The sequence below is a fragment of the Balaenoptera physalus genome (genome assembly GCF_965194825.1).
Source record: "Balaenoptera physalus genome assembly, chromosome: 10".
Lineage (NCBI taxonomy): Eukaryota > Metazoa > Chordata > Mammalia > Artiodactyla > Balaenopteridae > Balaenoptera > Balaenoptera physalus.
The window spans coordinates 45,065,814-45,082,629 of record NC_138889.1 but is presented as its reverse complement, the minus strand read 5'-3'; positions in this window follow the sequence as shown (position 1 = coordinate 45,082,629).

Below are 16,816 nucleotides of genomic sequence, written 5' to 3'. Positions count from 1 at the left end.
TATGAGGTGGAGATCACCTTCCTCCCCACAAATACCTCAGAAATACATCTACATGTGGAACAACTCCTACAGAACACCTATCGAATGCTGGCAGAAGACCTCAGACCTCCCAAAAGGCAAGAAATTCCCCACGTACCTGGGTAGGGCAAAAGAAAAAAGAAAAAAACAGACAAAAGAATAGGGACAGGACCTGCACCAGTGGGAGGGAGCCGTGAAGGAGGAAAAGTTTCCACACACTAGGAAGCCCCTTCGCGGGCAGAGACTGTGGGTGGCGGAGGGGGGAAGCTTCAGAGCCACGGAGGAGAGCGCAGCCACAGAGGTGCGGAGGGCAAAGCGGAGAGATTCCCGCACAGAGGATTGGTGCCGACCAGCACTCACCAGCCTGAGAGGCTTGTCTGCTCAGCCGCCGGGGCGGGCGGGGGCTGGGAGCTGAGGCTCGGGCTTCGGGCGCATCGCAGGGAGAGGACTGGGGTTGGCGGCGTGAATACAGCCTAAAGGGGGCTAGTGCGCCACAGCTAGCCGGGAGGGAGTCTGGGAAAAAGCCTGGACCTGCCTAAGAGGCAAGAGACCATTGTTTTGGTGCACGAAGAGAGGGGATTCAGAGCACCACCTAAACGAGCTCTAGAGCTGACTGCAAACTTCGGCTATCAGCGTGGCTACCAGTGACGGGCATGAGATGCTAAGGCTACTGCTGCAGCCACCAAGAAGCCTGTGTGCAAGCACAAGTCACTATCCACACCTCCCCTCCCAGGAGCCTGTGCAGCCCACCACTGCCAGGGTCCCGTGATCCAGGGACAACTTCCCCGGGAGAACACACGGCGTGCCTCACGCTGGTGCAACATCACGCCAGCCTCTGCCGCCGCAGGCTCACCCCGCATTCCATACCCCTCCCTGCCCCCGGCCTGAGTGAGCCAGAGCTCCCAAATCAGCTGCTCCTTTAACCTCGTCCTGTCTGGGTGAAAAACAGATACCCTCAGGCAACCTACACACAGAGGCGGGGCCAAATCCAAAGCTGAACCCCGGTAGCTATGCGAACAAAGAAGAGAAAGGGAAATCTCTCCCAGCAGCCACCGGAGTAGTGGATTAAATCTCTGCAATCAATTTGATGTATCCTGCATCTCTGGAACACCTGAATAGACAACGAATCATTGCAAATTGAGGCAGTGGACTTTGGGAGCAACAATATATATATATTTTTTTCCTTTTTCTCTTTTTGTGAGTGTGTATGTGCATGCTTCCCTGTGTAATTTTCTCTGTATAGCTTTGCTTTTACCATTTGCCCTAAGGTTCTGTCTGCCCGTTTTGTGGGGTTTCTTTTAGTATATTTTTTAACGTTTCTTATCATGGGTGGATATGTTTTTTGGTTTGGTTGCTCTCTGCTTTCTTTCTTTGTTTCTATGTTTTTACTTTTTAATTTTTTTTAATTTTTATTTTTTATTTTAATAAATTTATTTAATTTTCTTATTATTTTTCTTTCTTTCTTTCTTTTTTTCTCCCTTTTATTCTGAGCTGTGTGGATGACAGGATCTTGGTGCTCCAGCTGGGTGTCAGGCCTGTGCCTCTGAGGTGGGAGAGCCGAGTATAGGATATTGGTCCACCAGAGACCGTCCAGCTCCACAAAATATCAAATGGCAAAAACACCCAGAGATCTCCATCTCAACATCAAGACACAGCTACACTCACAGACCAGCAAGGTACAGTGCTGGACACCCTATGTCAAACAACCAGCAAGACAGGAACACAACCCCACCCACTAGCAGAAAGGCTGCCTAAAATCCTAATAACGTCACAGACACCCCAAAACACACCAACAGATGTGGACCTGCCCACCAGAAAGACAAGATCCACCCTCAGCCACCAGAACACAGGCACTAGTCCCTCCACCAGGAAGTCTACACAACCCACTAAACCAACGTTAGCCACTGGAGCCAGACACCAAAAACAACGGGAACTACGAACTGGCAGCCTGTGAAAAGGAGACCCCAAACACAGTAACTTAAGCAAAATGAGAAGACAGAGAAACACACAGCAGATGAGGAGCAAAGTCAAAACCCACCAGACCAAACAAGTGAAGAGGAAATAGGCAGTCTACCTGAAAAAGAATTCAGAGTAATGATAGTAAAGATGATCCAAAATCTTGGAAATAGAATGGAGAAAATACAAGAAACGTTTAACAAGGACCTAGAAGAACTAAAGAGCAAACAAACAATGGTGAACAACACAATAAATGAAATTAAAAATTCTCTACAAGGAATCAATAGCAGAATAACTGAGGCAGAAGAAGGGATAAAGTGACCTGGAAGATAAAATAGTAGAAATAACTACTGCAGAGCAGAATAAAGAAAAAAGAATGAAAAGAATTGAGGACAGTCTCAGAGACATCTGGGACAAAATTAAATGCACCAACATTCAAATTATAGGGGTCCCAGAAGAAGAAGAGAAAAAGAAAGGGACTGAGAAAATATTTGAAGAGATTATAGTTGAAAACTTCCCTAATATGGGAAAGGAAATAGTCAGTCAAGTCCAGGAAGTGCAGAGAGTCCCGTACAGGATAAATCCAAGGAGAAACACACAAAGACACATATTAATCAAACTATCAAAAATTAAATACAAAGAAAAAATACTAAAAGCAGCAAGGGAAAAACAACAAATAACTTACAAGGGAATCCCCATAAGGTTAACAGCTGATCTTTCAGCAGAAACTCTGCAAGCCAGAAGGGAGTGGCAGAACATATTTAAACTGATGAAAGGGAAAAACCTACAACCAAGATTACTCTACCCAGCAAGGATCTCATTCAGATTTGACGGAGAAATTAAAACCTTTATAGACAAGCAAAACCTAACAGAATTCAGCACCACCAAACCAGCTTTACAACAAATGCTAAAGGAACTTCTCTAGGCAGGAAACACAAGAGAAGGAAAAGACCTACAATAAAAAACCCAAGACAATTTAGAAAATGGTAATGGGAACATACATATCGATAATAACCTTAAATGTAAAAGGATTAAATGCTCCCACCAAAAGACATAGACTGGCTCAATGGATACAAAAACAAGACCTATATATATGCTGTCTACAAGAGACCCACTTCAGACCTAGGGGCACATACAGACTGAAAGTGAGGGGATGAAAAAGATATTCCATGCAAATGGAAATCAAAAGAAAGCTGGAGTAGCAATTCTCATATCAGACAAAACAGACTTTAAAACAAAGACTATTACAAGAGACAAAGGAGGACACTACATAACCATCAATGGACAATCTAAGAAGAAGATATAACAATTGTAAATATTTATGCACCCAACATAGGAGCACCTCAATACATAAGGCAAATGCTAAGAGCCATAAAAGGGGAAATTGTCAGTAATACACTCATAGTAGGGGACTTTAACACCCCACTTTCACCAATGGATAGATAATCCGAAATGAAAACAAATAAGGAAACACAAGCTTTAAATGATACATTAAACCAGATGGACTTAATTGATATTTATAGGACATTCTATCCGAAAAAAACAGAATACACTTTCTTCTCAAGTACTCATGGAACATTCTCCAGGATAGATCATATCTTGGGTCACAAATCAAGCGTGTTAAATGGAAGAAAATTGAAATCATATCAAGTATCTTTTCCGACCACAATGCTATGAGACTAGATATCTTACAGGAAAAAATCTGTAAAAAATACAAACACATGGAGGCTAAAGAATACACTACTAAATAACCAAGAGATAACTAAAGAAATCAAAGAGGAAATTAAAATATTCCTAGAAACAAATGACAATGAAAAGACGATGACCCAAAACCTATGGGATGCAGCAAAAGCAGTTCTAAGCAGGAAGTTTATAGCAGTATAATCCTACCTCATGAAGCAAGAAACATCTCAAATAAACAACCTAAACTTACACCTAAAGCAATTAGAGAAAGAAGAACAAAGAGACACCAAAGTTACAAGAAGGAAAGAAATCATAAAGATCAGATCAGAAAAAATGAAAAAGGAACGAAGGAAACAGTCGCAAAGATCAATAAAACTAAAACCTGGTTCTTTGAGAAGATAAACAAAATTCATAAACAATTAGCCACACACATCAAGAAAAAAAGGAGAACACTCAAATCAATAGAATTAGAAATGAAAAAGAAGTAACAACTGACATTGCAGAAATACAAAGGATCATGAGAGATTACTACAAGCAACTATATGCCAATAAAATGGACAACCTGGAAGAAATGGACAAGTTCTTAGAAAAGCACAACCTTCCGAGACTGAACCAGGAAGAAATAGAAAATATAAACAGACCAATCACAAACACTGAAATTGAGACTGAGATTTAAAATGTTCCCACAAACACAAGCCCAGGACCAGATGGCTTCACAGATGAATTCTATCAAACATTTAGAGAAGAGCTAACACCTATCCTTCTTAAACTCTTCCAAAATATAGCAGAGGGAGTAACACCCCCAAACCCATTCTATGAGGCCACCATTACCCTGATACCAAACCAGACAAATATGTCACAAAGAAAGAAATCTGCAGGCCAATATTACAGATGAACATAGATGCAAAAATCCTCAACAAAATACTAGCAAATAGAATCCAATAGCACATTAAAAGGATCATACACCATGATCAAGTGGGGTTTATCCCAGGAATGCAAGGATTCTTCAATATATGCAAATCAATCAATGTGATACACCATATTGACAAGTTGAAGAATAAAAACCATATGATCATCTCAATAGATGCAGAAAAAGATTTTGACAAAATTCAACACCAATTTATGATAAAAACCCTCCAGAAAGTAGGCATAGAGGGAACTTACCTCAACATAATAAAGGCCATATATGACAAACCCACAGACGACATCGTCGTCAATGGTGAAAAACTGAAACCATTTCCACTAAGATCAGGAACAAGACAAGGTTGCCCACTCTCAATCGTATTATTCAACTATATTTTGGAAGTTTTAGCCACAATCATCAGGGAAGAAAAAGAAATAAAAGGAATCCAAATCAGAAAAGAAGAAGTAAAGTTGTCACTCTTTGCAGAAGACCTGATATTATACATAGAGAATCCTAAAGATGCTACCAGAAAACTACTAGAGCTAATCAATGAATTTTGTAAACTAGCAGGATACAGTATTAATGCACAGAAATCACTTGCATTCCTATACACTAATGATGAAAAATCTGAAAGTGAAATTAAGGAAACACTCCCATTTACCACTGCAACAAAAAGAATAAAATACCTAGGGGTAAACCTACCTAAGGAGACAAAAGGCCTGTATGCAGTAAACTATAAGACACTGATGAAAGAAATTAAAGATGATACAAACAGATGGAGAGATATACCATGTTCTTGGATTGGAAGAATCAACATTGTGAAAATGACTAGACTACCCAAAGCAATCTACAGATTCAATGCAATTCCTATTAAACTACCACTGGTATTTTTCACAGAACTAGAACAAAAAATTTCACAATTTGTATGGAAAGACAAAAGACCCTGAATAGCCAAAGCAATCTTGAGAAAGAACAACAGAGCTGGAGGAATCAGGCTCCCTGACTTCAGACTATACTACAAAGCTACAGTAATCAAGACAGTATGGTTCTGGCACAAAAACAGAAATATAGATCAATGGAACAGGATAGAAAGCCCACAGATAAACCACGCACCTATGGTCACCTTATTTTTGATAAAGGAGGCAAGAATATACAATGGAGAAAAGGCAGCCTCTTCAATAAGTGGTGCTGTGAAAACTGGACAGCTACATGTAAAAGAATGAAATTAGAATGCTTCCTAACACCATACAGAAAAATAAATTCAAAATGGATTAAAGACCTAAATGTAAGGCCAGACACTCTCAAACTCTTAGAGGAAAACCTAAGCAGAACACTCTCTGACATAAATCACAGCAGGATCCTTTTCGACCCACCTCCTAGAGAAATGGAAATAAAAACAAAAATTTAAAAAATGGGACCTAATGAAACATAAAAGGTTTTGCACAGCAAAGGAAACCATAAACAAGACGAAAAGGCAACCCTAAGAATGGGAGAAAATATTTGCAAATGAAGCAACTGACAAAGGATTAATCTCCAAAATATACAAGCAGCTCATGCAGCTCAATATCAAAAAAAAAAAAAAAACCCAATCCCAAAGTGAGCAGAAGACCTAAATAGACATTTCTCCAAAGAAGATATACAGATGGCCAACAGACACATGAAAGAATGCTCAACATCATTCATCATTAGAGAAATGCAAATCAAAACTACAATGAGGTATCATCTCACACCGGTCAGAATGGCCATCATCAAAAAATCTAGAAACAATAAATGCTGGAGAGGATGTGGAGGAAAGGGAACCCTCTTGCACTGTGGGTGGGAATGTAAATTGATGCAGCCACTCTGGAGAACATTATGGAGGTTCATGAAAAAACTAAAATTAGAACTACCATACGACCCAGCAATCCCACTTCTGGGCATGTAACCTGAGAAAACCATAATTCAAAGAGAGTCGTGTACCGCAATGTTCATTGCAGCTCTTTTTACAATAGCCAGGAAATGGGAGCAACCTAAGTGTCCATCGACAGATGAATGGATAAAGAAGATGTGGCACATATATACAATTGAATATTACTCAGCCATAAAAAGAAATGAAATTGAGTTATTTGTAGTGAGGTGGATGGACCTAGAGTCTGTCATACAGAGTGAAGTAAGTCAGAAAGAGTAAAACAAATACCATATGCTAACACATATATATATGGAATCTAAAAAAAAAAAAAAAAAGGTCACGAAGAGCCTAGGGGCAGGACAGGAATAAAGACACAGACCTACTAGAGAATAAATTGAAGACACGGAGAGGGGGAGGGGTAAGCTGGGACAAATTGAGAGAGTGGCATGTACACATCTACACTACCAAATGTAAAACCGATAGCTAGTGGGAAGCAGCCGCATAGCACAGGGAGATCAGCTCGGTGTTTTGTGCACCTAGAGGGGTGGGATGGGGGGGGGGGTGGGAGGGAGGGAGACACAAAAGGGAAGCGCTATTGGGATATATGTATATGTATGTCTGATTCACTTTGTTATAAAGCAGAAACTAACACACCATTGTAAAGCAATTATACTCCAATAAAGATGTTAAAAAAAAAAGAAAAAAAAAGAAATTCAATGACTCATTAGGGTGAAAAACATTTTCCTTTCCCTTTTATTTTGTTCAGCAGGTATAAGGCTAGACACAATGAGTTCCTGATAAGCCACAATACTGAGTTGATTTTCAAAAAACCTCTATAATATAAATAAGCAGATAATTTCCAAAGTCCTTGAACAATATGATAAAAGTTACACATGCACGCATACACACACACACACACACACATGCACACACAACCTGTCATGCTATCAGTGCCTGCCTCTTCCAAGCTCCTAGCTCAGTTCTACTAACCCCGAATATTGCCTGCAGAGGATGCCAAGGAGTGAAGAAATTGCTGAGCTCTTAAATGAGCATTGACAATCTTGTGACTTTCAGATTTAAAGGAATGTTGAATTGTACCCACTGGAATTATATTCATGTGTGTTGTACCAGTTGTTTAATCTTCAGATCAGGTAGAGTATAATAGTACCACCAAGCTAGGTCAATTACCAGACAGAGGTATATGCCTCTAAGACCACATAAGTGTACGTTGTGCCTGGATCAAGGAATTTTCATTGAAAAACTAATTTTCCTCAGACTCTCAGAAATAACTAAAATATTCTGACCCCACAGGTAGCACTGGGATTGACCTTCATATCATATCAATTATTCAGGAAATGGTTTATGCATAAAGAGTTTGTTCCAAGGTTATTTATAGACATAAATAGGAACAATTCATAGGGGGAAAACCTTAAAGCAGTGTTCACACATCTGCTCATTCTATCACAAGTTTCTCATGTCAGATACATGGGCTCCAAAAGGTGACTTGTGATATATAATGTCACCTGAGTTAACAAAATAAGTGGAGGCAGGGGTGGGGGTGATGCAGAGCTGGAGATTTGAGCTGACTTCATGAGAGCACAGGCTTTCAAGTCAGATATCAGAGTTCAGCTCTTAGCACTGCACATATTAGCTGGGGGCCCTCAGTTACACAACACATCTTGCTGCTGCTTCCTCATCTGTAAATGGGAATAATGATAATGATGATGATGATGATGATATAATAACAATAACAATATCCATTGCATAGATTCATTGTGAGAATTAAATGAGCCCACAAAGCACTTAGTACAGTTCATGGGTCACACTAAATACTAAATAATACTATTTAGTTGACTAAAATTACAAGAATCCATGTGATTCAATTCATAAGTCAATAGCACCTGACTGCAATGGAAAAGTGTTGCCAGTCTGAAAGGTGGCGTGGATTTTTAATTTCTTTTTCAGTTATAGTCTCATTAAGAGATTGGGCAGCTTAATACAAGTGATGAGCAGGTTAAAGTTAAAACTAGTAAAGGCTAAGTATCTCAGGATTATCTTTAGAAACGCTCATAAGCATAGAAACATCTCAATGTAAGTTGCCAGCTAAAAATTGCCACTTGCTATCTGGTTCTACAAGAATGAAATCACTAACCACTGCAGTTGCTGACCTTCAGCACAGCTGAAAGGAGCAATCAGGAATGAGGTACTCTGTGCTCTGGGGAAAACTGGAAGAACAGACCTTCAGATAGTTAGATATTTTCAGGAGAAGATTTTATGAGCCCAATTTCTTGCATCTTCTCATACCCAGAAAAGCACTGAAATCATTAATGGAGACATCTGCTCCTCGTGACTAGCAGCAAGCCTCTGCCAACATGTGTGTTCAACTGCACATACCACACTTCACTAAAATCGTATATATACTGACCTCCCCCCCACCTCTTTGGAGCAGTTCCTTGGAGCTATCTGAGAGGCTGTCTCCCGGGCTACAGTTCTCATTTGACGCAAAATAAAACTTAACTCACAACTCTCACATTGTAAATTTTCTTTTCAGTGGACAGAGTAAAAGAGTAATTCCCTTCTGGGGCCTCACTTAGGTCTGATTACAAGCTTGGCATGGGGGGAGGGGAAGAGCAGGAGCTCAGGTGCAGAAGTTCAAACGGTCCTGCTGTTTTAGTGGCTTTCGGTCACTTGACTACATTCACAGCAAAAACACAGCCAGAGAGAGGATCGGAGAAATGGAGGACTTACTTATGGGATACCTTTAAGAGATGAAAATAAGGTCCTAAACAACATAAGCCAGAAAGGAAATGGTGAATTTCCTCTCCTACAATAGTTGTTTTACCTAGAATCCTCTGGCTAACTAAGCATTCTAACTAGAATTGAAATATTACAGTAATAAATCTAAGGAAACATCATTTTTGTTAAAAATATCACTTCATTTTTGCTAACAAAAGGCATCTCAAAAGTTTTAGTGACTTTACAAACAAATAATAAAACAATCCTTCATGATATTCAGGTCAATTTTTTGAAGCATAGCATTATGAAAGGCATTATTGCTGCAAACATTACGTTCTTCAAATATTTTGGTTCCCCCTTTATTTTTTCCTTTACCCAGTGTTTTTTTTAAGTATACATGGAAGAGAAGCAATCGGTAAGTTAGTACTTAATATTGTGATATTTTGTCACATTTTCTGCACAGTCAAAAATTGCTATTATAGATGCCTAGCTTTCCTGAAAGACCAGTTGTCTTATAATGCAATCACCTAGACAAGAGAATTAAAAATTTTACTAACATTATAGTTAAGACCTGTGAATAGGTGAAGGGGAGAGCATAGAGATTAATAGTTTCTTAACTTTTCCGTACTTCATCTTCCTTATCTGTAAAATAGGAATAAAGTAGCACATATCTATATATCAGAAGCTATCCTGGGCCCTAATAAAGAAATTATTTTATTCATATAACTATCCTATGAGGAAAACAATATCATCATCCCCTTTTTACAGAGGAGGCAACTGAAGTACGAAAAGGGAAAGTCACACTTAATAAGTGGCAAAGCCAAATTCAAATCCAGGATTCTCAAACTTGCATTCTTAGTCACAGTGCTATATTTTGGAGTATAAAGAAGGAAATCATCAAAAGACCATGGTTCATAAAGTGGTACGTAAAGCTTTCCTGGAGATCAAACAGTTTAAAACAACTCTAGAATTAGGCATTTCAAATTTCTTCAGTCTCTAATCTGAAAAAAAAAATTCCCACCAGAAATCAACATTGGATTTCACAACCCTAATATTCTCTTGGGTTTTGAAAGAATTTGAAATGGAAATGAGTACAGACATAAGGATTTGTGACCAGATCAATGTGTAATTATGTTTTGGGTATAAAATTCTCTGGGGAAAAACTACACTTAAATCCTCCCAAGAGACTCAACTTCAGCTTATGGATGACTGGTGATAGGTCGCATTAGGAAGAGAAAGGAATTAGTGATGAGACGCAGCGCACTGTAGAAGCATCCTTTCAAAGCATCCTTCCCTGACTCAGCCAACAGGGCAGGAAGCCTCAGGTCAAAAGGAGAATCAGCATTTTTTTCTCTTTTGCTGGTGATTGAACCAGTTCAGCATAAGTGTGTATGAAGCGTTAAGCTCTCTGAGGAATATTTATGTATTTTTTTGTTCAAGATAAGAGTAGATAGTATATTGAAGATGATCTTTTCAACCCGATTCATTCAATCTCTGTCTTCAACCTCGGAGGACAACTGTTTAAAAATATAAATAAATATAGGTTTACTTTGCAATTAGAAGTATAAAACAACACAGGAATTAAGAGAAAACATAATAGTTAATAATATTAATAATAATAGTAATAGCTGACTCAGGAACTGCCATCACATTGCACAACTCCAAGCCCACCGACCACTGTGATCATCTACACTACAAATGTTGCCCTTTAGAACTATGCAACATAGTGTTTCTAGTGTCAGGTACTGGTCTAATCACTTTTTATATGTTAACTCACTTAATCCTCAAACAACCTGATGAAGAAGTAAACTATTATGTCCCCATTTCAAACATTTTTTTAAAAGGCTAAGTCTTACTTTACACAGTAAGGAATGGAGCCATAATTCAAAGCAAGGCTTTCTGGTCCTAGAATCTACTTATAACCACCACACTCTGCTAACTCTCTAGGAAGAAAACGAGGAAAACAGAATCAAAATAGTAGGAACTAGATTTAGCAATGCAGTTCAAGATGGACCAAGCACCCTACAGCCTATTTTCCCAACTGGTTACAATTAAAAACTTCAGTGGAATTTAAAGCTTAATTACCCAAGGACACTGAAAAATAAACAATAGCAAGAGGAGAGGGGAACAAAGTCAAAATGTGAGAAAGGACCCATTAGGGAAATGATTTTCCAAGTTTGTTTCCCTCCTATGTCTGTCAGCTTGAACAGAATGAGGCCCCGGTTGTGGAACAGTGCAGCAGCACCAAAACACCAGAGAGAAATTCCTCCTTTCTGGCCAGAGGACCAGGAAAGTATTCCCTGTGAGCTGAAGCCCGTGGGCCGCAGCTGAATTTTGTTTCTTAATTTTTTTCTCTCCATGTCACGCTCATGGGCAGCCCCAGTCACTAAGGTTCAGTGCTGCAACATCAGTGTGGGCATAGAAAAGTTCAAAGGGCAGAGAGAGAGAGGGGAAGGAGAGAAGGAGGGAGGGAAAGAGGGAGGGAAGGAGAGAGGGAGGGAGGGAAGGAGGGAGGGAAGAAGGAAGGGAGGAAGGGAAGGGAAGAAAGGGAAAGGAAAGGAAAGAAAGGAAAAAAGGGCAAAGAAGAGCAAAGGAAGGAAAGAAAGGAAGGAAGGAAGGAAGGAAGGAAAGAAGGAAGGAAGGAAGGAAATGTCTAGAGGTCACCAAGCAGGGAAAGCGGAAGCGGGGGGGTGAATTGGGAGATTGGGATTGACATATAAACACTAATATGTATAAAATAGGTAACTAATAAGAACCTGCTGTAAAAAAAAAATAGATTAAAAAAAAAAGTAAATGGCTAGAGAAACTCAGAAAATGGGTCCTAGAAATAAAAAGTCTGAATAAAATCTGTTATTTTTCTTTCTTTTTCCCATGGCCTTTTCTCCCTCAGGACTGCCACAGCTATGTAGAGCTGTGTGACAGAGAAGGAGGTTAACACTATAGGTTAACCAATTTTCTGACCAGTAAAACTTGGAAAAGAGGTTCTCTGCATGCTGGGGGGTAGATTCTGCAAAATAAAACCTGAAGAGAAGTTCCCTTAATTCTGTGTATGAACTGACACGTGTCCCAGACTCATCCCCAAGCTATGTGTGCATGAAGCAGGCACCAAAAAAACATAGCTAAGGCTATGAGAATTAAACAATCATATAAATCACCACCCAACTCCCAAACTAAGACCTGAGGGGCACACGCAGAGAGTGGACCCAAAACAACATAGCAAAGGATTTGAAAACTAAACTAACATTGGAGGTTAGATAGAACTTGCTGTTTGAATCTAACTTTAATGATTGACCACTAAAATAAACAAAACATATTTTTCAGAGGATTTTAACAGGGCTCAGAACTTGGCAGGCTGTGTTCAAAATGTCTAGGATACAATACAAAATGAATATACAGAGAACCAGGAATACGTGATCAATTAAAATAGATAATTAACAGATGCCAACCTTGAGATATTCTAGATGCAACTTTAAATCAGCTATTAAAGCACACTCTATGACATAAAAATAAGCTCTCTAGAAATGCATTTGAAACACAGAAGTTCTCACTACAAAAAAATAAGTACTAAAAGGAAACGAATAGAAAATTTAGAACTGAAAAGTAAAATATCGGAAACTTTAAAAATGCACTCAGTGAGATAGATAGAACAATGAAGAGGTCAGAGGAAAAAAATCACTGCACTTGAAGATAGAGCAATGGAAGTAATCCAACCTAAAAATCAATGAGAAAAATTATTCATATGAAATGAGAACACAACCTCAGGAACCTATGAGAACTATCAAAAGAGCTAATACTCATACCACTGAAGTCCCAAAAAGAACAAAAGCATTGATGCATTTGAGATATACATATATACATGCAGAAATAATGGCTTAAAACTTCCCAAACTTGCTGAAAGATATAAATGTATAGATTTTTAAAGGTCAGTAAATGCCCAACAAGACAGACTCAAAGAAACACATGATAAAATACATCATAATAAAGCTGCTAAAAATATATACTCATATATATGATCATGATATATATATATTACATTATAAAAGAAAACTGTCAACCTAGAATTCTATGTTGAATAAAAATATCCTCCATAGAATAAAGACAAAAATTTTTCCAAATGAGGAAAACAAAGAGAATCTGTTGCTAAAATACTTATTCCAAATGAAATGCTAAAGGATATTTTTCAGGCAGAAAGGAAGTGACACCAGAGGGAAACTTGAAACTTCAGGAATGAAGGAAGAACCAAAGAAATGGTAAAGATGTGGGTAAATGCAAGATGAATGTTTTCCCTTTTGATTTCTTTAATGTATGGATGACTATCGAAAGCAAAAATAATACTATTGTCTAGTGGTTAGTTCAAAGAACATAGACATATTGCATATGACAATTATAACCTAAGACAAGGAAGTTAAAGGAGTAGGGTTATAAGGCTTCTATATTTTCTTTGAGGAGATAAAATATGAACTCCAAGTGTATAGCGAAAAGTGAGATATGTATATTTTACTCCCTAAAATAACCTCTAAAAAGTAATACCATGAGATACATCTAAAAAGTCAGTAGATAAGCTGAAAAGGAATATTAAAATATCCAAATTATTCAAAAGAAGGTAGGAAAAAGGGAGGCAGAGAAATAAAATCATAGGAACAAATAGAGATAAAATAGTTGACCAAAATCCAATCATATTGTATCATTTATTGCTCCAATAAATATATCACTCTTTTTCATTAAATGTCGTGACGACACAAATGAAACAAAAATCATTGTCATATTGGGCAGAAAAAAATCAATACCCAATTATATGTTGTCTATAAGAAACATGTTTTAAATATAATACATGCAATGAAATAGAACAGCAATGAATAAAGAGATATTATGCAAATACTAATCTAAAGAAAGCTACAGTATCTATATTAATATAAGAGAAACCAGATTTCATAACAAGGAAAATTGTCAGAGATATTACTTAATGAACTTAAAAGGTCTCTCCTGCAAGAAATAAAATTCTAAATGCACATACCCTTAAAAACCGAATTTCTAAATAAATGAAGCAAAATTTAATAGAACTGAAAGGAAAAATAGTCAGATTTGTTTACTCTGTGAAAAACACTGGTTTAAGAATGGAAAGACAAGGCACAGACTCGGAGAAAATATTTGCAAATCATATATATGACAAAGTACTAACTACATCCAAACTACATAAAGAATTCTCAAAATTCAACAGTAAAAATCAAACAACCCAATGTAAAAAGTGGTCAAAAGATTTGAATGGTAACTTCACCAAAGAAGATACATGGGTGGTTTGGGAAGCTGTACAATGGCCCCACAAATGTGTCTACATCCTAATCCCCAGAAACTGTGAATGTATTACCTTACTTAAGGTAAAAGGAACTTTGAAGTCACGATTTCATTAAAGATTTTGAGATGAGGAGCCTGGTTTGGATTACCTGGGTAGGTTTCATGCAATCACAGTGGTCCTCAGAAGAGGAAAGCAAGAAGATCAGAGTCAGAGACAGAAGATATAAGTTGAGAAGCAGAGGTCATAGAGGAAAGAGGATGTTATACACCTTGTTTTGATGATGGAGGAAGTTGTCACAAGCCAAGGAATGCAAGCAGGTTCTAGAAGCTGGAAAAGGAAAGGAAATAGATTCTTTCCTAGATTTCAGAGGGAACACAGATCTGCCAGCACCTTGATTTTAAGTGTTAATTTTAGTGAAACTGATTTTAAACTTCTGACGTCCAGGACTATCGGATAATAAATCTGTGTTGTTTTGTAAGCCACTAAATTTGTGGTACTTTGTTTTAGCAACAATATATAGAAATATATCAAAACTATTTCAGATGGCAAGTACTTAAATGAAAAATCATCAATATCATTATCACTTGGGAAATGCAAATTAAAACCACAATGAAATACCACAACACAGATACTACAAGTAAAAAAGAAATAAAACCTAACAATACCAAGTGCTGATGAATTTGAGGAACTAGAAAAATTACACATTGCTGATAAGGCTGCAATGTGATACAGCTACTTTGGATAAAAAGTTGGGACGTTTCTTCTAAAATAAAACACACCTACCATACAACCCAGAAGTTCCTTGCTGAGGCATTTATGCAAGAGGATTGACAGTTTATGTTCACACAAAAACTGAATGCAAATATTTATGGCATCTTTATTCATCTCCAAAAACCGGAAGCAACCAAAAGGTCTTTCAACTGGTGAATAGATTTGTTTTAAAATTCATGATACTACCATCAATAGAACTCTACTCAGCAATAAAAAGGATAGGATAAATTATTGATACATGCAAAATATGGATGAATCTCAAATGCGTTATGTTGAAGGAAAAAAAGTCAGACTCAGAAGGCAATGTACTGTGCAATTCCATACACGTATAACATTCTGGAAAAAGCAAAAGGTCAAAGAACAGCTCAGTGGTTGCCAGGGTTTTGAGGCTGGGATACAGTTTGGCTAGGAAGGGACAGCAAGAGGGATTTGGAGAGTGATGGTACTGATGATGAGAGCTATATGACTATATTCACTTTTCAAAATTCATATTACCATGCACCAAAAAGAATAAATTTTACTGTATACAAATTCATAATTGTTTTGATAGTAAGAACCAACTTACTGTTTTCAACCTAAGCGTGTTCTGATTGCACCACAGAGCTTCACTGTTATTTTAAGCAAGGGTTTTTTTTTGTTTTTTGTTTTTTTTTAATTCTCTGGTCAAAAATGTTCTCTCCAGACTGTGGGCTTCTAACTTACATCCAAATATCATAAATATCATTACTAGAAAAAAATGTATCAATTAGGCAAGCATATTTTAAAATATCAGGGTTTAAGCTATACCCACTTGATTGGATAACCCATTTGTTTAACTCAGATCAAAGCAGTATCAGCTTGTGTTCTGTCTTTCCTCCCTTGATTTTAAGTCAGCCTTTTTTTTTTTTTTTTTTTTGGCTGTATTGTGTCTTCTTTGCTGCACTCCATTCTCCTTTGCAAGCTTCTTAGGCTTTCTCTAGTCGTGGCGAGCAGGGGCTACTCTTCATTGCAGTGCGCAGGTTTCTCATTGTGATGGTTTCTTTGTTGCGGAGCAGAGGCTCTAAGCACACGGCTTCAGTAGTTTTGGCACACAGGCTCAGTACTAGTGGCTCGCGGGCTCTAGAGTGCAAGCTCAGTAGTTGTGGTGCACGGGCTTAGTTGCTCTGCGGCATGTGGGATCTTCCCGGACCAGGGCCTGACCCATGCCCCCTGCATTGGCAGGCGGATTCTTAACCACTGTGCCACCAGGGAAGCCCAAGGATAAATAGAAATCTTAAGTGTCTTTTCTGTAAACACTAGTAAAAAGGGTTTAGCCATCTAGGTAGGTGACCTTGATTTGTTCCATCTGCTAGAAGCCCAATTTGAATCCAACCCCTTGTAACTGATGGTTTTTATGTTGTACCTGACTCAGGGCTGAAATTTTGGAAAGGGAAACATGAGGCCTCTGTGTTTGTTTGTGTGTTCATATGTATCTATATGTGCGTTGTAGGTGTATGGTATTGCCAAAAAGCAATTCGTAAAAGAGTTCTACTTAATTGGATTCTTAAAAATTAAGCGCTTACTCAGAAATAAAAAACAATCTAGCCAG